General features: G+C 46.1%; 1 protein-coding gene, 1 long non-coding RNA gene and 1 pseudogene across 6 annotated transcripts in view; 2 read left to right on the top strand and 1 right to left on the bottom strand.

Moving 5' to 3' along the window:
* Positions 1-26,003, bottom strand: part of BACH2 (BACH transcriptional regulator 2) — a 388,459-nt gene that overhangs the window by 24,455 nt on the left and 338,001 nt on the right. The gene's annotated exons all lie outside the window — the stretch shown is intronic.
* LOC100343061 (nucleophosmin pseudogene) lies at positions 15-1,048 on the top strand (annotated as a pseudogene).
* Positions 13,010-19,845, top strand: LOC138849634 (uncharacterized). Its single transcript, XR_011388617.2, has 2 exons — positions 13,010-13,862; positions 17,721-19,845. It is a non-coding gene; the product is annotated as an uncharacterized LOC138849634 (long non-coding RNA).

The raw sequence follows: 26,003 nt of genomic DNA, 5'->3' as shown, positions 1-26,003 counted from the left end.
TTCCTGCGCCAAGTGCTGTGAGGGATGTTTGAATACAAGAGCGCTTCAAGAAGTCCATGGGCCTGGCCTGATTCTGTCCTGTGTGGCTGTTCTTTGCAGCACTGGGCATCTCATCTTCGCCCGTCTTCTCTCCCACCCAAGTTCATCCCTCCACCTCATGGAAGATTTGATGGACATGGACATGGGCTCCCTGGGGCCCCAGAACTATCTTTTTGGTTGTGAACTAAAGGCTGTCAAAGATTATCACTCTAAAGTGGACGATGACGAAAATGGGCACCGAGTATCTTTAGGAACAGTCAGTTTAGGCGCTGGTGCAAAGGATGAACTTGCACATTGTTGAAGCAGAGGCAATGAATTAGGAAGGCGGTCCGATTCAAGTAACACTGGCAGCATTGAAAATATCTGTACAGCCAACGGTCTCCCTTGGGGGCTTTGAAGTAACACCACCTGTGGTCTTAATGTTGAGTGTGGTTCAGGGCCTGTGCATTTAGTGGACGGCACTTAGTAGCTGGGGAGGAAGATGCAGAGTTAGAAGAGACAGAGGAGGGGGATGTGATGCTATTAAGTATATCTGGAAAACGATCTGCCCCTGGAGGGGACAGCAAGGTACCACAGAAAAAGCAAAGCCTGCTGCTGCTGAAGATGATGAAGATGACGATGTGATGATGATGAAGATGATGACGGTGATTTTTCTGATGGAAAATTGAAGAAAAATCTCCAGTGAAGACATCTATACGAGATATCCCAGCCAAAAATGCACAGAAATCAAACCAGAATGGGAAAGACTTGAAATCATCAACACCAAGATCAAAAGGTCAAGAATCCTTCAAAAAACTGGAAAAAACTCCTAAAACACCAAAAGGACCTAGTTCTATAGAGGACATTAAAACAAAAATGCAAGCAAGTATAGAAAAAGGTGGTTCTCTTACCAAAGTGGAAGCCAAATTCACCAATTACGTGAAGAATTGCTTCCGGATGACTGACCAGGAGGCTATTCAAGATCTTCGGCAGTGGAAGAAGTCTCTTTAATAGTTTAAACAGTTTGTTAAAATTATCCATCTTATTTCATTTCTGTAACAGTTGATATCTGGCTGTCCTTTTTATAATGCAGAGTGGGAACTTTGCCTACCGTGTTTGATAAATGTTGTCCAGGTTCCACTGCCAAGAATGTGTTGTCCAAAATGCCTGTTTAGTTTTTAGAGACAGAACTCCACCCTTTGCTTGGTTCTAAGTATGTATGGAATGTTATGACAGGACACAGTAGTAGTAGGGGTCAGATGTGGAAATGGTGGGGAGACAGATATACATGTGAAATACACTCAGTATTTTAATAAAGTAGAACTGTTACTCTTTCTACAAAAAAAGTCCATGGAAAATGGAATTAGATGTTAAATTCTTTGTTGGTACAATTTATTTTTTTGAAATCTATGCATGTTTTTTTCATACTATGCATCCTCCATTGAACATTCTGAAGACCATCCCATTACATGGACTTCAAAATTTTTGCTCCAAAATAAACATGAATTCCACATTATAGGAATGTTTTGGAAGTCCCTTCATCCAAGACTGAGCCCTGTGCTCAAGAGATCTATAATTTAGCTTTGTAGAAGAAGCACAAACAATGAAAAGTTGGTCATTCAGTAGTGATGCAAGTAATTCAACAAGGAAGGGCCCTCACTGATTATATGATCCATTGTCAACTGGGAAATCTCAGGAGAGGTGGAGATGGCTAAGGTCTGGGCAGGTCCCTTGAACTCGTGTTCAGGGACCCCTGCAGAGTAGTGAATTGTCCCTATCTGTGTCCACTCTGGGTTGAGGTACTTTGATATGCTGGGGACCTTCTGAGCTGCCTTGGGGGGTCTTCCCAGAAACCCATCTCTATTGCACTCCAGACAGTGGTACCAGCTCCAGATGCAGACAACAGAAATCTCATGTCCATCATGCCTGCTGGCCAGTGTGATAAGAGGCTCCCTAGATGTTGGCCTAGCCTCCATCTTGAGAAGCCCATCTTGTCTGTCCATTTTTAGGAACCACTGAAACTGACTCATTGTACTCAGAAGGCAAATATTCAGGTACCACCGTGAAGCTGCATGTTCACAAAACTGTGACCACAAGTCTGCATGCTTATTTACTTTTTGTTCTTAACGAGTGAGGCTCTGATAATGGAAAAAAATAAGAGGGTGTGGGAGGTGGAGAAGCGCACACAAAACTAATGACCCATGAAAATGGTATTTAAAAAAACGAATGATCATAATGCTAAAGTGGAAGGAAGTGGCTAGAAATAGCAAACTAGTTCCATTCCACTGCTGTTAATGGAGCCACATCCCACCGCACTAAGGAAAGGAGACATATCTAGACTAAAATCCACTGGCCTGTAAGCAGGATAAACAAACACCAAATACAGGGACAACCTGGGCTGACAGTGTTGCATCTGGATGCGATACTCTGGATGGATCATTTTGAAGAGTATTTTTAAATCATGCAACTACTTGGTCTCCCAATGTGCCTCAGATCACATGGGATCACATGCAGGGGAAGGAATGGAGTGTTCCATGAGGGGCAGAGACCTGAGTGAGGTCAGAAAGCAACACCCACCCACTGCTCCCCAGGAGGCAATGACCTCAGCCAGCAGTTGGCACACATGAGACAAGTGGCATTGAACTTTAGGCATCAGCCCTGAAAGAAATGAGGCCAGGCTACCAAACGCATGTGCTACGGTGTGAGTCAACATGCCGATAATGTGCTGAAAACCTGATCCACTGACCATGGCCCTGAACCCTGTGCTGCTTTGCGTTCTGATGGCTCACTTCTACGCTGCTAATGGAGGGATGAAAATGCAGCCAACAGAGGACAGGCTTGGGTGCTGTTTTCAGAGCTGGGGAGCTCACCCTCTCATGAGGCATCCACCTTGCTACTGGACAGAACTCAGATAGGAACCTTCTAACAGTTTTATCACTGGACTAGGATAGGGATCAGGCAGTTGGACTTCAGAAATATACGAAAAACAGGGTTTGGGAATTTTTATGAGCCTTGGACAGTTGTTCTTAAATCCAGTTGGTTTTGGCAGCACACCTGGTGGTGGCACTGGACACATCTGCAGAAGGCTGATCACTGAACCCTAGGAGAGGGGTGCCATGCTTCTCAAGTTTTCTTTAATCAGAACCTTACAAAACAGCGGAGCCCAGACCCTAGAAACACCATGTACACTTTCCCCTTTACCCACTGCGGCAGCTGAAAAGAAAGGAAGAAGTTGCAAAGCCCCCAACTCTGAGGCCACTGACCCCTTCCGTCTGGGTTGTATTTGCACAGCAAGGCCCTTGCCAAATAGGAAAACACTGGTGACAACTCATCTTTCCTCCCCACCCCTACATGGCACTACAGCCTACTCTGCAGGATAAAGACCGAGTTAGCAGTGAGGTCTCACTTCTAATCTGAATTTTCTATAACGCATGCCCATATTCACATTTTTCTCTCCAAAGCAGAATGCTATGTATCAGCATAACATAATTAGGATTATTTCAAAAATTCATTAACCTCACTGTTTCAACAAAACTTCTGGTCACTTTAGTATTAATTTTAGCTTAAAAACCACTTACTAGTCCTATTAATAATTTTATTATTATTCTTAACTATAATAAAACTATATCAACATTCTAGTTGATTTACACATGTAAGTAGAAAACTTCATATGGTGATTTTTTTTCTTTCTTTTTTTGACAGGCAGAGTTAGACAGTGAGAGAGAAAGAGAGAGACAGAGAGAAAGGTCTTCCTTCCATTGGTTCACCCCCCAAATGGCCGCTACAGCTGGCGCTGATCTGAAGCCAGGAGCCAGGTGCTTCCTCCTGGTCTCACATGCAGGTGCAGGGCCCAAGCACTTGGGCCATCTTCCACTGCCCTCCCGGGCCACAGCAGAGCTGGACTGGAAGAGGAGCAACCGGTACAGAATCTGGCGCCCCAACCGGGACTAGAACCTGGTGTGCCGGCGCCGCAGGCGGAGGATTAGCCTAGTGAGCTGTGGTGCCGGCTCATATGGTGATTTCTTTATCTGTGCTAGTAAATATGGCTTAAATTGAGTGTTTTTCTCTTCTGTGTAAGCTAGAGCTTGGGTGAAAGCCACAACACAAAGTCCCTCTCCTATTTGTGTGTGCATGTGTGTGTGTGCGTGTGTGTGTGTGTGTGTGTGTGTGCCTTTGTGATGCTGGTCATTTAGGCATTATTTTTGTTTATGCTTTTATTCATTCTCCATGGGGAACTTGGGCTGGGTACTCAACCTTTCTGGGCTCCAGTTTCTCCCACTGTTAGGGACACCAATAGTGCCTGCCTTGTAGTAAAAATTGTGGAACGGAATTTGGCATCCAATAACAACTATTATAATTTTTGTCATTACAAATATAAATAAAATACAGTTGTCCTGTGGTATTCATGGGGGATTGGTTCTAGGACCCATACAGATGCCAAAACCCATAGATGCTCAAGTCCCTTATGTAAAGTGCTATGGTATTTGCATATAACCTGCACACACCCTCCTGTACGCTTTAAAATCACCTGCAGACTATTTAAAACATCTACTACAAAGTAAATGCCATGTAAATAGCCATGCTGTATTGTTTCGGGAGAATGACAAGGAGAAAAAGTCTGTACATGTTCAGTACATGTGATCTTTTTCTGAACATTTTCCAGTCCATGCTCAGTTGAACACGTGGGTATGAAACTCGAGCACACAGAGGGTGACCAGAGACAGCTGATCAGTACAGAGATCCCTAATGTCCCAAGGGCTCATCACAGAGAGACCCGCAGGGAGCCAAGGAAGAACAGAGCCGAGGTCTGTAACCGCCAGGGGCATCGGTGTAAGGCTGCCTGGAGGAGGCTGTGCTGGCGCCGAGTGTTGGCGGCTGAGTTGAAGTTCATCAGAGTTAAGTAATGGAAGGGCATGGCTCACTCCCTCAACTCCTATAGCTTTTTCTCAAAGGCTGTTTTTTTTTTTTTTTTTTTTTTTTTTTCAGGGAGGTCTCTGTTCCCTCCCCCTGCCAACATCAGAACTGGCTACGTGATTGGCAGGGTCTGGTGCAGAAGGAAAACGTGGGCCTCCTGCTCAGAGATACCTAAGAATTTCATACCAGTGACAGCAGAACATTTAACCAAGTACACAGTCCTCTGAGCATGGGCACTGTGCAACCACGCAGGTTGTACACCCATGAGGCTGGCTCTGTCTCCCCTGGCCTGTACTGCTATCTGGGCCCTGCAGCTGACACGGTCTCCTTAATTGCAGGGAGGGGGTGATGATGGCACCCCAGATCAAATGTCTAACAGTGGAACTCCATGGGTTAAACTCCAAGGGGCACCTGGCTTGGCTCTTGGGATTAGCAATGCAGGTCAGGGGTGACCAGTGGGGTCACTGGATCTCCCCTGAAGAACATGGTCAGCCCAACAAAGAGCTCTTTCATGTTTTTCTTTAAGAAAATTTGCAAGCCTAGTAGACAAAGACTTGACCTGAGTCCCCTTGCTAGAGAATCAGGATCCCTGAGCAGAGTCAGTTCACAGACCCAGATTCCCTGAAATTGATTTCTAAGAACCCTTGAGGAAGGACTTGTAATAACTCACATTTTCACTATGATTTCTCCTATCACAAGGATTTGCAGAAACATGCATCTTGTAGTTTTTCCTAAACCATGACTTAATACAAACTTTCTTAATTAAGAAGAACTTTAAACACTATTTAGAAACTGTTCAGGCATGAGCCAAATCTACTTTTTCTGTCACATATATGTTTCCTTAAAACTACTTTAATACACACATAACAGGAACATACACCAGCTTTAATTCTACCATTTAACTTTACTTTGACATTATAAACTCATAAGCTGGTTACTTCTCCCCACCCTGCTCTGTCTTCAGCCTATTTTTCTTTCTAAACATTTATTTATTTATAAGTCAGAGTTACACAGAGAGAGAAGGAGAGGGAGGAAGGGAGGGAGGGAGAGGGAGGGAGAGAGAGAGGGAGAGAGGGAGGGAGAGAAACCCTCTGTCTACTGGTTCATTCTCCAAATGGCTGCAATGGCCAGGGCTGAGCCAGGCCAAAGCCAGGAGCCAGGAGCTTCTTCCAGGTCTCCCACGCAAGTGCAGGGGCCCAAGGACTTGGGCCATCTTCTGCTTTCCCAGGCCATAGCAGAGAGCTGGATCGGAAGTTGAGCAGACAGGACTTGAACTGATGACCATATGGGATGCTGGCACTGCAGGAGGTGGCTTTACCTGCTATGCCACAGCGCTGGCCCCTCCAGTCTATAGTTATACGCCCCCTCTAAATATAATGCCGAGGCTGGGAGTGATAAACTACACTTCCCATTACTGGCCGACAGTGGATTCTTTCAATACGGGGTATTGGTAGGAGATCAGGAAGTGTGAGGAACAGAGAAGCTATAGCTCATTCTGTTTCTAGTTGTCTCTTTTTCCTTTCCTTGGCGGTGTGTTCTGGACACGGCTTCATCGCCAACTCCTTGGTGGAGTGCTCTGGAAGCGGGCAGCTCTGCGGCACTAGCCCCTCCTCCATGCTCCCAGGTCCCTTTTATCCCCTCCCACCCCAGCAGTGGTGGATGGCTTTAGGATTTACCTAAAGTTACATGGCCCGTCAGGCGGGGCTTAACTCAAGTCTTTGACCAAGTCTTCACGTTTCATGCTCCTTTCCTATCTGTTACTGTTTCTCTGAAGTGAACCAGACCAGAAATGCTATTTCATATGGAAGCACATTACTGCAAGCTTTATTACACTAGACTACTCAGTCTTATGTAGCTTTATCCAAAGGGGTCTGGCCAACTGAAGGTAGGATCTTCTTGCATATGAAGAAGCATGAAGCTTGTACTTGGTTCTATGGTGAACTGCATGACTCAGACCCCACTGCCCAGAGTTCCCCTGGAGAATGAAGGTAACTGCTTGGCCTTTCTTGCTTAGGGCTCTGTAAATCCGAGGAGGCCCATTTATCACGTCAGGATCTCACGCATCACTTCTTGGACTCCCAGAGGCATCAGAGCAGAAGTATCTCGCTAGAGCAGAGTCACCTGGCACCTCTGTGTTGTTCCAGATTGGAGAGGCATTCTGACTAAGTGGATACACAGAGGGATATCACATGTCCCCAGTCCACGTCGGCTGGCTTGGAATGATCACGTGTGACACAACTGCAGGGTCCCTCATGCATCTCTGTGGCTGTTCCAGCACTGATGAGAACAGAGAAGGGGAGGCAAACGTTCAGCATTGTCTTGGCTGAGAACTGACAACACCTTGTGGAATCTTCAGTACTTTCTCATTCACGTGTAGATGGTCATACTTTCCAAGGAGGTGACAGGCAAGTCACGTGTGTTATAAATACATGTATTATAAACATACTAAATATGACATATGGGAGGTGAGAATTTTACCACTGACCCACCAAGGCACCTTAAATATGACATATGTAGTATGGTCATATACTGTATTCATGTTTACTCTAAAGGCATACAATGAAAACGGAAAGTCTCCCTTCTGAAAGATTATGCAACGAAGTTCACGGAATCATTTTTAAAAGCCTAATTTCAGTATAAGTGTAGATCCTAAAATAGATATAAAATAGTAATTCTTTTACGTATTTCAGTGTAAAATGAAAGCGAAAAGCATCCCACTCACTGGTAATGAAGTAGTAAAACCGGCGTCAAGGTTTAGAGTTTCATCTGAGAAACCACCTCCAAGAGAAAACCATCTTTAAAGATGATTTAGAACCAGTCACTAATTTCCATTTTAAATGACCCTCTCCCCATTCAGGAAACCCGCGCGCGGTCTCCCTTCACCAGGATTTTCTTGAATCAAGGTCTGGTTTCCTCCCCTTGACTTCTTCCAGTCATTTCAAACCAACCATCAACCACTTGATCTTCAAACAGAAAACACGCCACGTTTTTGAAGGCTTCCAGTGATGAGAAGTGCAGTTGCTCATTCCGTTCTTCTAATGGTTCTTGGTGTCAGGCAAGAGTCTCACCCCGGAGACTGAGCCAGTTCTGAGCACCCCTCCCCTCCTTGTTGTTCTCCTCGGAACCACCTTGAGTTCTGAGTACATCGTCAGCAGGGGGCCTGGACGGAGTAACTGCTCCAGCCACTGGAGCGCAGGACACTGCCTCCCCCAGTCTGGAGCCTGTTTGCTGGGAATGCTGCCTAGGACTTGGTAATAACTGACAGTGAACATTCTTGAAGCTTTTTCCCTGGGTGTGTGTTGTTGCTAAGCCACGTGTCCATCTTAATCTTGTCACGTGGAAATTTCACCCTGGAGTGTGTGCTCATCTGTATATTCAGAAACTATTCCTACTACAGAAATCATTCTTCAGTCAAATTTTTTTAAAGATGGTACCATCTACTGGTCTCGAGTCTTCCTCTGATGGTCCTCGATGGCTCACAGAAATTGACCATAACAAGTTGTACCATAATCATGTCTAACTTCTTTCTGGAGTCTGGGGGCTCTGCTTCATGCAGACTGAAGGAGAAGCAGAAAGAGAGAGAGAGAGAGAGAAAGAGAGAGAGAGAGAGAGAGATCTTCTATCCAATGGTTACTCCTCAGATGGCCACAATGTCTGGAGCTGGGCCAAGTCAAAGCCAGGAGGTAGGAGCTTCTTCTGGATCTCCCATGTGGGAGCAGGGGCCCAAGTACTTGAACCATCTTCTACTGCTTTCCCAAGCCATTAGCTGGGAGCTGGGCTGGAAGTGGAGCAGCCAGGACTTGAACTGGCACCCATATGGGATGCTGGTGTCCCAGGAGATGGCTTTCTCCACTATGCCAGCCCCAGGTGTTTTCTTGTAGTTCATTTACCTAGGATTTTGATTCCCTTCTCTAAGTGTATTTCCATCTTTTAGTCTAATTTTTTTAAAGATTTATTTATCTGAAAGGCAGAGTTACAGAGAGCCAGAGCGAGAGTTGAGAGCAAGAGAGAATCTTCCATCTGCTGGTTCTGGCAGCAATGGCTGCAGCAGTGCTGATCTGAAGCCAGGAGCCAGGAGCTTTTTCTGAGTCTCCCATGCGGGTGCAGGGGCCCAAGGACTTGGGCCATCTTCTACTGCTTTCCCAGGCCATAGCAGAGAGCTGGACTGGAAGTGAAGCAGCTAGGCCTTGAACCGGTACCCATATGGGATGCTGACCGCTTTACCCACTATGCCACACCACCGGCCCCTAATGATTTTCTTGACACATAACAGAGAAGTAACTCTGTGCCCTTCATCTATCCTCAGTACTACACAGTCAGCCCTTAGCAATAGCTGCTGGTTTTCAAGAGAAAACCATAAGTTCATTTTCCTTGTCCATGGTATCTGAGAGGTCCACTGATTTTGGGCATGAGTTTTCTTGACAATGTTTTTGTGACTCCATATACCTTCTTTAGTTGTCCATGGTTTTCTACCTTTTAAAGTAAAAATATGAAGTAGACACTGAACTCCTGGCACAGTCACCATCCTTTTTGAAAAAAGTTGTCATGTTAAGCTTTCAGCATTTCTAGCCTTCCTGAATCGTCTTTTCCCATATATGCATAATTTCTACCTTTGTCTTCTATAAAAAGAAAAAAAAAACCCTACACTTTCAAAATGTCTCAAATCCTTAAGTACAAATCAAGAGAAAAATATGAGAGAATCTTTATGATGCTAGACTTGGTAATGATTTCTTGGATATGCCATCAAAGGCACAGGAAACAAAAGCAAAAACAGACAAATGGGACTGTGTCAAAGGACGACCCACAAAATGAGAAGGTAACTTAAGGAACAGGAAAAAATATTTGCAAATTACATTTCTGATAAGGGGCTAATATCTAGCCTATAAAAGAACTCCAACACAAAAACAAAAATCAGTAACTTGATTTAAAATAATGGGCAGTCGTTAAGACACTGCTTAGGACACCCACGTCCATGCTGCAGTGCCTATGTTCAAGACCTGGCTCTGCTTCTCATTCCAGCTTCTTGCTAATGTGCACCCCGGGGGGGCACTGGGGACAGCTCAAGTACTTGGGTCCCTGCCACCCAAATAGAATAGTTGATGACTTCCGTGCTCCTGGCTTCATCCTGTCTCAGTTCTGGCTGTTGTGGGCATTTGGAGAGTGAACCAGAGGATGGAAAAATCTCTTTCTCTCTCTGCCTTTCAAATAAAATTAAAATAAATTAGTATGAATTTTTAAAAAGTACTCATGTAAGTACCACAGGATCCAGCAATTCCATGCCTATATCCAAGAGAATAAAAAACAGGGTCTGGCAGAGATATCTGCACACTCATTCTCATAGCAGCACTATTTATAATAGCCAAGAAGTAGAACCAACCCAACTATCCACTGATGGATGACAGGTGAACAAAACATGGTAGATACATACGATGAAATATGATTTGACCTTAAAAGAAAAGAAAATCCTGTTCATATGCTACAACATGGATGAAGCTGATGGACATTACGCTAAGTGAAACAAAGCAGTCACAAAAGACAAATACTATAGGATTCCACTTTTCTGACTTATCTAACATTGTTAAACTCAGAAACAGAATGTAGGATGGTGTTTATCAGGGGCCGGGGGAGGGAAGGAGTTGTTTAAAGGGTAGAGAGGTGCTGTACTACGATGTGAGTACTTCACATCACTGAACTCTATGCTTGGACATGGTAAAGATGATACATTTTTTGGAGTGTGATTTTTTTTTCTTTCCATCACAGTAAAAAAGTCTTGAAATACTTCAGTCTGTAAAAATCTTCTCTTTGACTAGCATGTCGTTTAGCAAGATTTTCTGTCTTCTAAGGATCCTCTCCTGCATCCTCTTGTCCATCCATTTAAATTAGTCAGACTAAGACACAAATAGCTGCATTACTCTTGCATTCTACATCCTCTGAAAGATGAACCTGCCAGTATGGCATGCTGATAACCACTCAGGCATTCTGCTGTTCGTTGAAAAGAATTCTAGTAGCTATCCAGGCAGTTCAAGTTCTGAATCATGCCTCTCCTTTGTCCTCAATGTAGAAATGGGAAGAACATGGAAGCTACAGTCCCGCTGACTCTGTGACCCACCCACAATGAGCTCCTTCAACAGTATCAATTTGCTTTTTCCCCAATTTTTTTCTTTTTAAAGATTTACTTATTTACTTCAAAAGCAGAGTTACAGAGACCGAAGGAGAGACAGACAGATCTTCCATCCACTGGTTCACTCCCTAAATGCTACAACATCCAGGATTGGACTAGGTTGAAGCCAAGAGCCTGGCTATCTGGGTCTCCCATGTGGGTGGCAGAGCCCCAAGTACCTGGGCCATCTTGTGCTGCCTTCCCAGGTGCAGCAGCAGGGAGCTGGATTGGAAGTGGAGCAGCTGGTCTCAAACTATTACTCATATGGGATGCCGGTGTCACAGGTGGCGGCTTAACTGCTATGCCACACCACCAGCCCTGATCGTCTCCTAGTCATCTCCACTACTCTCTATACTTCTCTATTTATTTACAGAGCTTCTGGATATACAATTCTGCTCAAATTCTCTTTCCAGAAGTTACTTTTTTTATTTGAATATGGGATTCATTCCTATGGCTGTATTGCAATGTGATATCCTGTTGCTCATTAGGCTACCTGAGTTAACTAAAAAATTGTCTTTATTGGGAGCTGCTGCTGTGGTGCAATGGGTTAAACCACCACCTGCGATGCTGGTATCCCATATGGGCACTGGTCAAGTCCCAGCTGCTCAACTTCCAACCCAGCTTCCTGCTAATGCACCTGGGAAAGTAGCAGAGGATGGCCCAAGTCCTTGGGCCCCTGCACCCATGTGGGAGACCTGGATGAAGCTCCCAGCTCCTGACTGGCCCGGCCAAGCCCTGGCTGTTGTGACCATCTGGGTAGTGAACCAGTGGGTGGAAGATCTCTCTCTCTCTCTATCTCTCTCTCTCTCTCTGCCTTTCAAATAAATAAATAAATCTTTCACAAAAATTATATTTATCATTCTGGCAATAATCTCCAATTGAAATTTTTATTACTCCAGCTTCACTCATGGACAGATAATGAAGACCATACATATTGTTTCTGTCTTCCTCTTTTCTTTGGTTTTCACCATCATTCATCAACTATTTTGTACTTTCAATGCCAAACCTGCCAGCTTCTCCCATTATAGGAGTCATGGGTTTGGCAGGATCTTCACCTTCCTCCATCCCCTACTACTTTCAGTTTAAAATGCCTTGCACACTATCAGATGAACTGAATTGAGCCAGTCTTAGCAACGCCCTCTTGGGCAAGCAGACAACGTGAGTCCCTCTTTCACTTAACAACCCATCACATATTTGAAGACGGAAGCCAAGACTGATTGGGAAGTTTTTTTTTCCTTTGAGATCTGAAGTCGTATTTTCAGTCTGCAAAAAAAAACTGAAGAAGTGATGGATCACACATGTCTCCTAAGGAGAATGTCATTTTATCCCTTGACCTCTGGATCCAAGCAGGTAGACAATGCATTAATGCTCCAGGAGCCAGCAGGACCTTGTGCCATCCAGAGAGGACCACTGTTCTCCAGGAGGGCGGGTAGTCTGACCTGGACAGTTTGAGCAACTCATAGACTGCCATTTCCCCTTTTGTTTGCAAGCCAAGAGTAAGCAGGGACATGCTGAAGCTGTGCAGGCAATACATGTGAAAGGCATTTGGGAGACAAGCATTGAACATTCTGGGTCTTTTCCTTTGCAGTAGCAGTGGGTAATACTGTGACTTTCAGAAGGAACAAAGGCATGGAGTTCGCCCTACTGCTGTGGCTTCTCCAATAGCAGTAACAGTCTTCACAGCGTCTTCAGTTTCCCTCCTCTGCCTCCTATCCTAACCAGCATTCGACAGAAGCCAGGATGTGCTTGGGCTTGGGCTACCCAAGACTCCACATAAGTCGGGGTAAAAATCATACATGGAAAGCAGACTCTTTGCCAAAGGACTGTACCCTTCTGATCTGCCCTCCCTTCTCCTGTTTCCACAATGGGCTCTGCCAATGGGGAGCAGTTAATGCTGATGCGATGCACGCACCATCTGTGCTCTGTGAGGATTTAAACAGTGGCCATTAGCACAAAGCCCCCATATGCGAGTTGGACAATGGCTGCCCTGGAGCTACAGGACTCGCAGATGGAGCCAACAGCGCTGTAGCTCTCAGCGTTGCAGGAAGCGTGAAGACGCAACGTCCACAGCCCTGGATTGGGGCGTCTGAGTCAGGTCCGCCCTCAGCCACTTCCTCCCCTTCAGTGAGTTCTAATCTTTTCTATTTGTCTTCCTGTCTGTCCATGAGGGGACCTGGTGCCGTCCAACAGCAAAGCTACGGCTGCTTTGGTTGGGCTCCTGCCTTGCGACCTTCCCAGAATCTTCCCGGGGACACTAACGCTCGGGCATGCAAGTGACTTCACAGGAGCCAGCAGGCAGCCTGTGCCGGGAGGAGCAGCGCATCTAGGATTTCACGTGGCTGGGGCATGCAGGCCGGGTCCTATTTTTGACAATGTTGTCATCTCTAGGAGCAGCAGGGCTGCGGAGGCAGGGGAGACAGAAGTTTCCAACAATGACTGTTGGCTGCGTCCAGTTTCTGTGGGGTCAAAACACACTTTTCACACTAATTTGGGGGGAAGGCGAGAAAACGCAGTAAGTCACAGGTGCATCCAGAATGTACTTTGGGGGCTGTTCTGGTCCATCTGATTTGAACGTGGCTTGGAGCTGTTAGAAAGACCTCTTTATTCATAGCTCCCAATTGGGAAAACACCTTTTCTGCTCTAAATAAAGATCTCCAAATATCCTGCAAATGAACTTTTGGTTGCGACAAACTCCAACTCTCAAGAACGCCAGGTGCTTTCATTCTACGTGAATCCAAGTATTTCTGAGCATGCCTGTAAGGATGTTGAGGTAAGGAGCCTAAACCACCCGGGGGTGTTTCAGTTTCTGATGGAACTGCAGTCACTGAAGCTGAAAATCAGACACCTAGGAAACCACAGTGAAAAACAGGTGCTCCAGTTCTCCTGAACTGTTACAGCAGGATGTCTCTGTTCCGCGGGTGGGAGCACCAAGAGGGCTCCTCCACAGGGGCTGGACGGACAGCGGCCCTCCAGGGTGCTGTCGCTTTGAGGACCTCTGCAGGCCGGCAGGTGTCTGGAGGGCATCATCCTCTCTAACAAGCATGGGAGGCCAGGGCTTAAGCATCTCTAGGAGAGTCGCCACGGTGGTAAAAATACAGAGACTCAAGGCAAAAACACTAATCCTACTTTGATTCCCCACTGCTCTGCGCGTGAACTCCTCCTGTCTGTTCGCAGCCCCTTCCTCTCTCAGGTGCCTCCATGGTCTCTGCAGAGTCCAGCAGAGGGAGGCTGGAGCGTCTCGGAGCCAACAGTCAGACTCTGGCCCTTCCTCTGAGTTCTAGTGTTCACTCTAGCTGTGCCTACTACCTGGATGCATTCCCGACTTTGGTTCACCACTTCCACCAGCAGCTATGAAGGCTGTGAAGGCCAGGGAAGGGGTGTCCACCAACAGGGAATGAAAGGGCCAGGGGAAGGCATGGGTGTTTGGCATGGCGGTTAAGACGCCACCTGGGATGCCTGTATTCCATACCAGAGCGCCTAGGTTTGCACCTGGCTCTGTTTCAGATTCCAGCCTGCTGCTCATGTGCACCCTGGGAGGCAGCACATGATGGCTCAAGTATTTGGGTCTCTGTCACCCATGTGGAAGACCCAGAGGGAGTTCTGGGCTCCTGGCTTCTGCCTGGCCTAGTTCCAGCTGTTGTGGGCATGTGGGGAGTGAAGCAGCAGATAGAAGACCTCACTCTATCTCTATGCCATTAAAATAAATTAGAAAAAATACATCAAAGAATAGGAAAATGAAAGGGTCAGGGGAAACTCTTGCAAAGCAGCTGGCAATTAAGCAGTTGGGCCCTCCCTTCTTGGATGTGGACAAGAATCACTGCTCACAGACTAGCAGTCTCGGCATCTGATCACATGACTGCTGCTTTCCACCACTATTTCTTTTCTTTCTCTTTGTTTTTTTTTTATTTTTTTTTTAAAGATTATTTATTTATTTGAATGTCAGAGTCACAGAGAGAGAGAAGGAGAGGCAGAGAGAGAGGGTCTTCCATCCACTGGTTTACTCCCCAACTGGCCACAATGGCTGGAGCTGCGCCAATCTGAAGCCAGAGCCAGGAGCCTCTCCCGGGTCTCCCAAGCGGATGCAGGGGCCAAAGCACTTGGACCATCTTCTACTGCTTTCCCAGGCCACAGCAGAGAGCTGGATCAGAAGTGGAGTAGCTGGGACTCAAACCGGCGCCCATATGGGATGCCGGCATTGCAGGCGGTGGCTTTACCCACTACGCCACAGCACCGGCCCCTTCCATTGCTATTTCAATGTTCCACTGTGCCTGTCTTGATTATAAAATCTCCAAAGTGAAGGACTGAGTCCTATACTTCTCATATGTCTTTTGAATTAATTCTAATTAAAATTTGCTAAATATCTGCATTATGAGGAAGAGGTTTTTAGGCAGTAATGACATTATACATGTAGAAAGAATTCAGAAAAGGTCACATTTTCATGTCAATTGGATAGTACAGTATCCAAGAAAGGCTGGATGACAAGAAATCATGAGATTGCATAGATGTGCTAAGGCCATGAGGTTGTACACATGGAGGATCTTGCACAGACATGATGATACATTACACAGCCAATGCAAAATTAACACTTGAGCATTTACTGTGTCGGCTGCTGAGGTGAACTTGAAAGAAGCAAAAAATACAGTTTTACTCTGCAGGAACTTAGAACAGACAAATGGTGTGTAAAACAGAGGAGAATAATTAAATACCAACCTAAACCGTGTGGAGATTCTTGGTGCAATCCAAGATGAGACCAGAGGGCAGGTTTGGGCTGTCCAACAGCACTAGGCTTAGATGGGAGCAGGCCCAGGACAGGAGAGTACAAAACCAACACGAGTCAACCTTTGTCCTCCTAATACTGTGATCCTGACCGTGGCCAATGTCACAAACAGCCTTGTGGCTTTCTAGGAAAGGGCCTTCCATGAGCACCTGGGATGAATACCCTTCTTTAGCTGAGAGAAAACACTGCCGCCCCCCTCCACCCAAAGGAAGCTTCCAATGGGCCTCTCTGCAAGGAATTGGTATGCTGGAAGCTGTACATTGCGAAGAGGCAGGCTGACTCTGAACAGGGAGGCACAGGGCGAAACAGAGGACGGACCTACCAACCCATGAGAGCTGCAGGATGGAGGGCAAGAGCCTGCAGGCTGGTTTCTTTTCTTTTTTTTTTTTTTTAAAGATTTATTTAATTATTTGAAAATCAGAGTTATACAGAGAGGAGAGGTAGAGAGAGAGAGAGGTCTTCCATCCGCTGGTTCACTCCCCAATTGGCTGCAACAGCAGGAGCTGTGCTTGTGGGGAGCAACCCGGACTGGACTAAGTTACTGGAATTAAGACTTATTCTATGCATCTGCTCTCCCACAATATGGCACTGGGAGAGGAGAAAACAGCTTCTATGCAGCTGCCTCTTGCCAACTTGAGTGATGACCTCCAGGAGCTGATCCTGCTCCTGATTGGAGGAGAGCAGCGTACTCGGCGTGTGGGCAGCCGAGTTGGGATTGGCGGAGGAGGACTATAAAAGAGGAGAGAGACGGCATGCACCAGGAACATCTAAGGGGAACATCTATCTGAAGGAACACCTGTGCAGCCCCCGAGAGAGCCGGCCGGCGGTGTGCCGCTCCCTCCGCGGAAGTGGGGAAAAGTGGCAGGAGGAACCGCCCTTCCACGGAGGTGGAAGGGACGGTAGCCAACCCGGGAAGAACCAGCAGCAAACCCGGGGAGGGCCGAGCAGACAAAAGAACAGCGCAGGGTCCTGTGTTGTTCCTCCACAAAGACGGGGAGCGACAGTGCTGATCTGAGGCCAGGAGCCAGACGCTTCCTTCAGGTCTCCCATGTGGGTGCAGGGGTCCAAGGACTGCTTTCCCAGGCCATAGCAGAGAGCTGGATTGGAAGAGAAACAGCCAGGACTTGAACCAGTGCCCATATGGGATGCCAGCATTGCAGGGCGGTGAGCCAGCCCTAGGCTGGTTTCAAAATCAAGGCTGGGAGAGTCCAGTGAGTGAGCAAAACTGGTTCTTCCTGTTAAGTCAGCGTCAGAGAACTTCAGATCCGGGTGGGCTATTCTAGATCAGCCTGAACAAAGCAAAATCAAAATCTTGTACTGTAAAGTAGGCAAGGCAGCACTCTCCTAGTTAGCAGGGAAGGTATATCACAGGAAATGGGAGAAGAGAAAGGAGAGAAGTCAGTAACATGGGCAAATGTCTCAGAAGCAATGCAAGGCAGACAGAAGGTGAGCAGGGTCAAAGTTCAGAGGATGCTGAGAGCAAGGAGTCCCTGTGAAGTCCCAGACTCCCTGTTACAGAGTAAGGACAGCGCTGTCCTGGCAGCCCCATGCTGTAGGGCCTTGCACTACAGTCTCAGTCCCTGAAGGCCAGCACCGCCAGGCCATACTCTGAAGTCCACTCCACAGCCTGATTCTGGGCGGGAAGAGAACACAGCTTGTCCCTCACTGCGGTCACGGGCCAGACATCAGAACACTTCATCTGGCACATGGAAGAGAGCTTTATGACTGCCCCTGACCAGATAATTAGATAAGCCGCACTATGACCCAATCGGCACATCCAGGAATCTCTAGGGAGGCAAATTCTAAAATGTGTAATCATCAAGAGCTTTTTGCTATGATTTGTTTTTCTAGAGAGCACTTCATTTCTCAAAGAGGACACCAGGCACGTGTCTCTCCCGTGGCACGACAGCCCTTCTCACTTAGGCGAGCTGGACTGCCAACAACGGAGGAGGGAATGGATTGTTGGTTCCCCGCGGATCTTACAACAAGCACCGCTGAGCCGCTGGGCTGCTTTGTTCAAATGCCCAAGCCCGAACCTGGGGATGCGTGAGTCTAGCAACGTGGGCTTGCTGGGCTTGCTGAAAACCAGAAGAGACCAGGAGAGGGAGCACAAGAACACAAGATATGCATATATCTGGGTCGCAGGGAAAGGCAGAGAATGCAGCAAAGTGAAGGAGAGTGCCTCAAAAAATACACGCAGAATCTGAATGGTGGATTGCTGGGGGGAGGGCGGAATACAACACTTTTTGCTTGTTCATCACATAGAATTTTTACACACATTTTTAGCTGATTCTACTGAATGCAGACCTAAAAGGCCATTATATGTGTTACTGGTTTGTCCTTGATGACAGTATCACTTTAGGAATTGGCAACTCTGTCTGTGATGAATCACGGGCAGCCACCCTGCCCTGGCTGTCCCAGTTCACCTGCACCACTGGATGGGAGTACACGCGTCCAGTGGGGACCAGTAGGCCTCACGCTCACTGTGGCACTTAGCTGGGACAGGTGTAAGGGCTCAGGAGTCCGTGTTACCAAGGACAAGGCGACAAGACCAGGCATCCTCCCCACAACATGAGATACTGCTGGGGACCATCTTGCTATGCAGGGCACACATCACATTAGTCCTTTAACACATGTGCACTGACTGCATTCCAGGTTCCATGCAGTGTTAGGTGTTAGGGAGATAAAACAATGAGTACAAAGGAAGGGAGACTGGTCTGAGAGGTTCCGGGCTGATGAGCCAGAGACAAGTCAGCAGGTCACGAGAGCACAAGTTGGTGAGAGCCGGAACAAGGGGACTGAGCTGCTGCTGGCAAAAGGGCACCTGACTCAGGAGGTGACAGGCTGAGGCCCGAGGGAGAATGAGCCAGGGCTTCGGAGGGAATGGGTGATCCACGGGCAAGAAAGAAACGTGCAGAGATGCATGAGAATGGGCGGCACACAGTGTGGTGGGGCAGTGGCCGGGGTGACATGGGGGGCACAGGTGATCCTGGAGAGCTGAGAAGGGGGACAGGTGGTGATGGCACACCCAGAAGGTTGGCTGGGGCGTCAGCAGAGTCAGAGGAGCAGGGAAGCATCAGAGAGGTCACTCTGGCTACCTTTGGGGAATGGATGGAACAGGGGCGAGCCAGTCACAGAAGTCTGGGCAAGCCCTGCTGTGGCTGGAACACATGGTTGGTGGTGGAAGGGAAATGCAGACAGACAAGGAGGAAGAGCTGGTGGGCGTGAGTGCCCAGGCTGACTGAAGACAGTTCCATGTTGCTTCTAACTAACCAAAGCCGCCACCTGGATACCCCACTGGCGGAAAGAAGGTTCCAGATGGGAGCCCTTTGGGATATCTTTCAACAGGCATTACACAAAGGTTGACAGGTATCACCAAGGCAGTTTAGGTTTCAAACGATCGAGAACAGGGCTTATAATGCCGTAGCTTAGAGCTTTCTTGAAGGGACCACACCAATGCCAGTCTCCTACCTGATGCAGGATTTTTTAAAAACAGCAAACTCACCCAAGAAATCACTCTGGTTTGGCAATGAGAAAGGGGAAAGTTTCTACAGGGTATTAGGGTACACTTAAAATTTTTTTTAATAAAGAAGAACAGAGGGTAAATGATCATATAACGAAACATCAAGTATCTCCATGCACAGCACTGGGGAAAAGACAGGGTTTGGTTTTTTCCCTCCTCCTCCTCGTCATCACTGTATTAGACACAAAGGACACACAAAAGACAAAACATCGCCCTTCTTCTGAGTGCTGGGTCAGTGATTTTTAAGACTAAGGTTTTATGATTCCCAATATATCATGGGAGGGAAAAAAAACTCCCTCGTTGTCCTCACTTCCCATGCATCATGCTGTGTTAGCAAGATCTTTTAATGTTTCTCCTCACTGCCAATTACAGCCAGTGAGTCAAAGTTGATATGTAAAAATAATTGTTCTATTATCACCTGCTGGCCTTACTAATAAATCTGCACTTAATTAAGCATATGTGTCTTTTTAGTGGAAGAGGGTGCAACCCGAACTAGAGGCATATGGGTTCCAGCTTGTTGAGGACAGACCTTTAAGAAAGCTCAGGGCCTCATTATGTGCCCATAAACACAAATGCTATAATTTTCCTGGATTAAAAATCATTTTCAAAAGGTAGACACATACACATCTGTGCTCACGGCAGCTCTCGGAGCAAGTTCTACAAGGTCCAACAAGTCCATGTTGAGAGTAAGCCTTCAAATAGCTCTGCTCCACTTGAAGGCTGAAGTGTGGAAGTGGAGTGCGTGTATGTTTTACGGAAGAGTCAGCAATAGGGAACAGAGCACACTCACAGCTGTAGCAAGCCAGGGTGAATGTATACAGTGAATTTTAAATCACACTCACAATTGGCTTGTGTTATCCATTGGAAAAAAAATCCCATCGATTCTGGGCTTTGTGATGGTGTTTCTGGGAGAGGCAGAGCTTACACTGAGAGCCTGGCGAAGCTTCGGATGCAGATTTCTTCTCTTCTCTTCAAAAGAGTTTAAGGAGCAGAAATTGCTAATGGAATACCGGAACAAGAATGAATATTATGCTTCTATTTACTAGCGACTGTCTTGGTATGGTATTAAATTTGGGTGGTTTCCTCTGGCACTTACTGGGCTGAAACCCCTTCATTTTCTTGCTGCCTTCTTAGACAGACTTGAGCAACTTCTTCATTTTCCCTCTTTGTCCTTTCCCCCTTCTTCTATTGAAACAATTCTGCAAAAACAGTGTTTCCATTGTTAAAAAAAAAAAAAAAGCCACAACTCTGTTACTTCCCTCAACCTTCTTCTTTTGTTCTTCTGATGTTAAAATCTTCGTGATTTTGCTCAGATTGTTTTCATATTCAGTTGGCACAGTCACCACTCCATACAGCTCAGTTTCTTCCTCCTCCTCTTTCACTGCTTGGCTCCTGCCTGGTGATGCACTTCTCCCTCTACTCTTTGGTTAGAAACCATTTGCTAAATAACTGGCTCCAAGAGCCTCCTTCAGGCTCTGCATCATTTATGGAAGAAGCTCTGCTCAAATGGAGAGAACTCTCTTAAGACATCTTGGAAATGCAAAAGATTTCAGAGAAACCAAAGCCCCACTTAGCAACCCGAAGTGCTTTTGTTCTCGATTTAGACCTTGGGGGCAGCTTTCAGAGGGCCCCATGAAATATCTGATAGGTGAAACGTTTTCCTTCATTTGGTCTGTTTTTTCCATAGCACAGTCTATGTGTTTCGGGAGAAAAAGCAGGGTCAATTCAATTGATCACACGCTGTTCCAGTGACAGACACGCATCCATATGAAGCCTCCCTCCATCTCCCAGTTTTAACAACACGGAATCTAATTTAGAGCCACGGGAGTGAGGATATTAAGAGTTAACACTTGAACACCGTCCTTAATTCATCTTGTCATGCCTGAGTCTCACTTCTCCTGCAGCAAGCAGGATCACCCACTGTTCTGAGGCCGCTGGACGAGGATGCAGCTGGCTATCCCATTACGGCGCCACCACGGAGGGAATGAGCTTGGGTGCTCTTTGTATGTGAGACCTCGAAGCAGCATGGGCGAGCATAGAAGGCAGGCAAAAATCAGGAGAGTAAGAAAGCAGGCGCATCAGCCAGAGGCAAGTTCCTGCTTGCCTTCTGCCCTATCACCAGCACCTCACTATCGCCTGCCTCCGAGGGCACCTTCCAGGCAGGGCGCTGGCTGCTCTCATGACAGCAGCCAGGCTGTTAGCAGTCTCCGCTCCCAAACTTGAAAGACTGTCTGAGCCATGACGATCACAGCAGATAACATGCTCTACTCTCACGCTTTCTTGTGCAATTGTGCACATGTGGGCATGAATAGGGGGCTTCTCTTCCCCACCCCAGGACCCCCTGGGTGCGCTGATTTTAGGAATGGTTTGAATGGCTGCTCTTTCCACAACGTTAGAGGGCACATACCCACTGAAATGGGACACTCGCACTGCATTTCTTTATCACGGAGCACTGTTTTAATTTTTAACCTAACCCAGCAGGAAACCACAGTGTAGCCCTGATCAACCATGGAATGGATAAGATCTCTCTGACCATAGAGAAAGAGCCATGGTACTGTCTGTCACAGGGCAGTGACAGCCTTAAGCAGGGCATTATCTTGCTGGCTCTGGAGCAGGTGGAAATCACAGGTCAAACAGCAGAGAGTTCGTTCTTCAACTGACCCGGGCTTTTTGCTCCCTTATCTAGGACATCACCAGCAAGTGGTCTGCTATTCACAAATTCATTTTTCTTCATAGCTTCCTCGTCAGATTACCACCAGGTCCTGCCAGGAAGTAAAGCCCTTAATTTGTCATCTGCCTATAAAGTTTTAAAGTTATTCTTTTTTCCATCTGTGCGCTTTGCCAGAATTTTATCCTGCAGCGAGGAATTCCTATCTAAATTCTATCTGATCCCCTTGGTGCCCCCGCGCCTTCAGGACGCGTGGCCTTCAGGCCACCCACTCCATGCTTTCCGGCCTGCGTGCTCCTCCACGTGGCTGGCTCCTGGGCTCGGCATGAATCCAGATTTCCTTTTCTCTTTTAGAGAGAGCCCTTACTCTCCCATGCATTTCTCTCTCACTAAATAAAAAGCTTAAAGCTTAAAAAAAATCCTCTCTGTTGAGGTGCACCATTAGTTTCCTCCTTGCCCTATATAAATTACACCTCTCAAAGAGAAGACATTACACAATAAGTCTTTCTTGGATTTATTCAGAAAATAAATATATAGAGTTATTAGTACTTTTCAAATTAAAAAAATAATTGATTATATCTGAACCTAAAATCATGAGCAGGTCAGTTATCTTAATCCCAAAATGCACTATTGTGTTTTTTTTTTTTTTAATCACTGATGTGATAGATACGAAAGTCTGAGCTATTTGGATTTGCTGGCATGGATTAATAACTACCCATCTCAAATCATTAGTGATGCTGGTTCCAGTTCAATGATCGAACTGGGCAAGAAACCATTTCATCTTATTCTTTCCTTATGAAAGAGCTGTTGGCTTCATAATGCATTTCTTTTTAGAGAAAGGTCCTTTTGAAAGGGAGAATTCTAAAACCGGTGTTAAGAATCACTGGCGAAGAATAGAAATTCATTTTAAAGCAGTGTACCATGTATAAACGCTATCTTACAAACAGGATTATTTAATTTAAACCTTAGATCTGTCAAGCTCTATTACTTCCAATGGAGCCTGTCGCCTCTTGAGTTCATTATACACTGAGATTATTTTACAATCTATGTTAAGTCATTGCTGAGATACAAGGCGGTTGAAAAAAATTACACAGCAATGTCAGTAAACACAGCAAAGTCACTGCAGTGTTCGGAGAGGCAAAAAGTCATCTTGCTAAATGAGGATCCAAGCTGTCCTGGACCAGGGCTGTTACTAATAAATAAAAGGCCTCTGGGAAAAGTGCTGAGCGTACGCTGGATCTATTTTCAGCTTGCATCAGCAGCTGCTGGCCCTGGGATCACATCCTTACGCATACTCTACACCATATGTAATCACTCCGGTGCTGCAACCAGTAAGATAATGAAAGAGCATGGCATAAATCTATACTTGAGTGGAATGCTAAATGAGAAAAATACTACAAAAAGGGGGGAAATAAACCACATTTTCAAGTCATTAGGAAGAAAGACTTTGACATATGAAGTGCTGCAACCATTAATAGCACTTATCATATAGAGTGGAGACAAAGAGACAAATTAATCAAACTGACAGAACTGGGACATTTTATGCTAATGCAGGCTCCTGGGTTTTCGTCCGTATTCCTCTGTGTCTGGAAAACTGATACCATTACAGGGCAGGAAATTGCATGAAGAACATGCAACAGATCATAAAAATTCACACACTGACTGCAGAAACACTGCCAAGAGCTCTGTAAAAACAAGGATGGAGACCTCAACAGCGAAACTACCAGCGAGTAATGAATGCAAATAAGTCCGGGAATATCTCCCATTCATGCATTGTAATGAACCATAGGCTTCTTGCTCGTAATCATAGTGGTGAGACTGCAGCCTAGAGAGCCAACTCCGCAGCTACCCCGAGAACGCTGCCCAGGCGCCGTTTTTTTTTTTTTTTTTTTTTTCCCCATCAGCTGGGATGAGTGCTGCTCAGACCTAAATTTATGGACCGCATTGTGCGGGCTTTTTCAAAAAATGGCAAAATCAACATATACATGAACTTAAGACTTGAGGGGAGGAAGAAGAGAAATGAATTGATAATGCCAAGGAGCAAAATTTGCTAGGTCCATTTGTGTGACAATCCGAGACGGAGAGGTTTTTATAAAATATGTGCTCGCGGTCCCTGACTTCCAAACACCTCCCACTTTATGAATAAGCTGTACTTAAAGTGAATGGCAGGCAAGTCCCCATGAAAGCTCCTGGGAGCAACTAGCCTTTGTTCTCCAATCCCGAGCCCCTACGAGGCTGGTGGAGAGACATCTACTGGTTCATTTATAACAATCTAGAGAGCGAAATTGCTGCTGCCTTGAAAACTGTGTCCTTCCCCTCCCAGAAGCCTGTGTGTCCTTGTTACTGGGAGAAGATGGTTTCCTTAGCTGGAACTCCAAAGATATTTTCCCATAAAATAAAAATAATGTATGAATAGAAGTTGGGTGTGGCTGAAACCGTACAGCAGAACCAGAATCCAATGAGACCATCTCAGCCAGCATTCAGGGATGCAGGCTGGCCCCAAGTGATTCAGTTCCAAAGCTTCCTCCAGCTCATCTAATATACAGCACGCATTTTTATGCCTCAAGAACTTTGCTAAAGGAGGCCCTTCGTGTAGTGGACAAACATTAACCAATGGCTACCATACGGGCCTTGTATGATGGTCGATTAGCAGATGGAAAACAGCCCCCCCCCACACACACAGAAATGAGGAGACAGACAAGCAATAATTCAAGTTCAATGCCATAACTGCTAGAATAGAAATCAGGAGATGTAACAGGTGTATAGCAGAAGCCACTAAGCCCCAGGCGGCCTGTTCACACCTCCTGAAATCCCGTATGAACCTCTTCTCCTCCCCTCTGTGAGGTCTTCCCTCGTTCTCTCATCAGAATTATCTGCTCCTCCTTTGTACTTTCATAGCCCTTCACTTATACGTAAGCTACACACTTAATTTTCTTTTCTCTCTATGTAATAATAAACATCTGTTCACTGAATACATTTTCCGAAGGAGCTATTCAGATAGGAGTTTGAGGGGTTGATTTAGGACACTAACCACTAGCCATAAGCCTGTTTCCAGAACAAAATACACTCTGGGTTCAAAGAACTAAGCAGACTAGCTAGACTTTCAGGGCTAACCCCTACTACCAGGTACAAAAGCTGAGTGGTAACCCTCTAGAGGGAGGAGGAAGGCCAGGTGTGGATTATTTATGCTGCTTTTTTATCCCTGAGAACCAAGACCTTGGGTGTAGCATTATCTGCCAGCACACCTGCAGAACCTGCTGCACCATGCAAAGATGTTAGTCTGACTTCCACTGCTGCTTCTTTAAAAAAAAAAAAAAAGTCTGGGGGCCGGCGCTGTGGTGTGGCAGGTAAAGCCGCCATCTGCAGTGCTGGCATCCCATATGGGCACTGGTTCAAGACCCGGCTGCTCTACTTCCAATCCAGCTCCCTGCTAATATGCCTAAGAAAGTAGTGGAATATGACCCAAGTGATTGGGCCCCTGCACCCTTGTGGGAGGTCCAAAAGAAGCTCCTGGCTCTTGGCTTCAGATTGGCTCAGTTTTGGCCATTGCGGCCATTTGGGGAATGAACCAGCAGATGGAAGATCTCTCTCTGTCTCTCCTTCTCTGTGACCTTGCCTTTCAAAAAAATATTTAAAAAAAATTTTTTTTAAAAAGGCTGTATAACTTTCTGTCTTCCTTTTTTTGGGCTTTAGATCCAGCTGACAAATTGTCCTCTAAAAATGTGCATCAATGTAAAGCTTCACTAGCAGTGTACAATAATTTATTCTTCTTTTTAAAATTATTTGAGACAGAGGAGTTAGAGAGATAGATATTGCCCATCTTCTGGTTCACTCTCCAGATGCCTGCTAGCTAGGAACTCAACCCAGGTCTCTCACATTGCTGGCAGGGATCCAAGAATTTCAGTCATCACCTTCTGTCTTCCAAGGTGCAAACTGGCTGGAA

Source organism: Oryctolagus cuniculus, chromosome 5, assembly GCF_051225735.1.
Source record: "Oryctolagus cuniculus isolate XC-2025 breed Fujian yellow rabbit chromosome 5, ASM5122573v1, whole genome shotgun sequence".
Classification (NCBI taxonomy): Eukaryota; Metazoa; Chordata; class Mammalia; order Lagomorpha; family Leporidae; genus Oryctolagus; species Oryctolagus cuniculus.
Note: the sequence above shows the minus strand (reverse complement) of the source record. Positions and strands in the feature narration are given on the sequence as shown.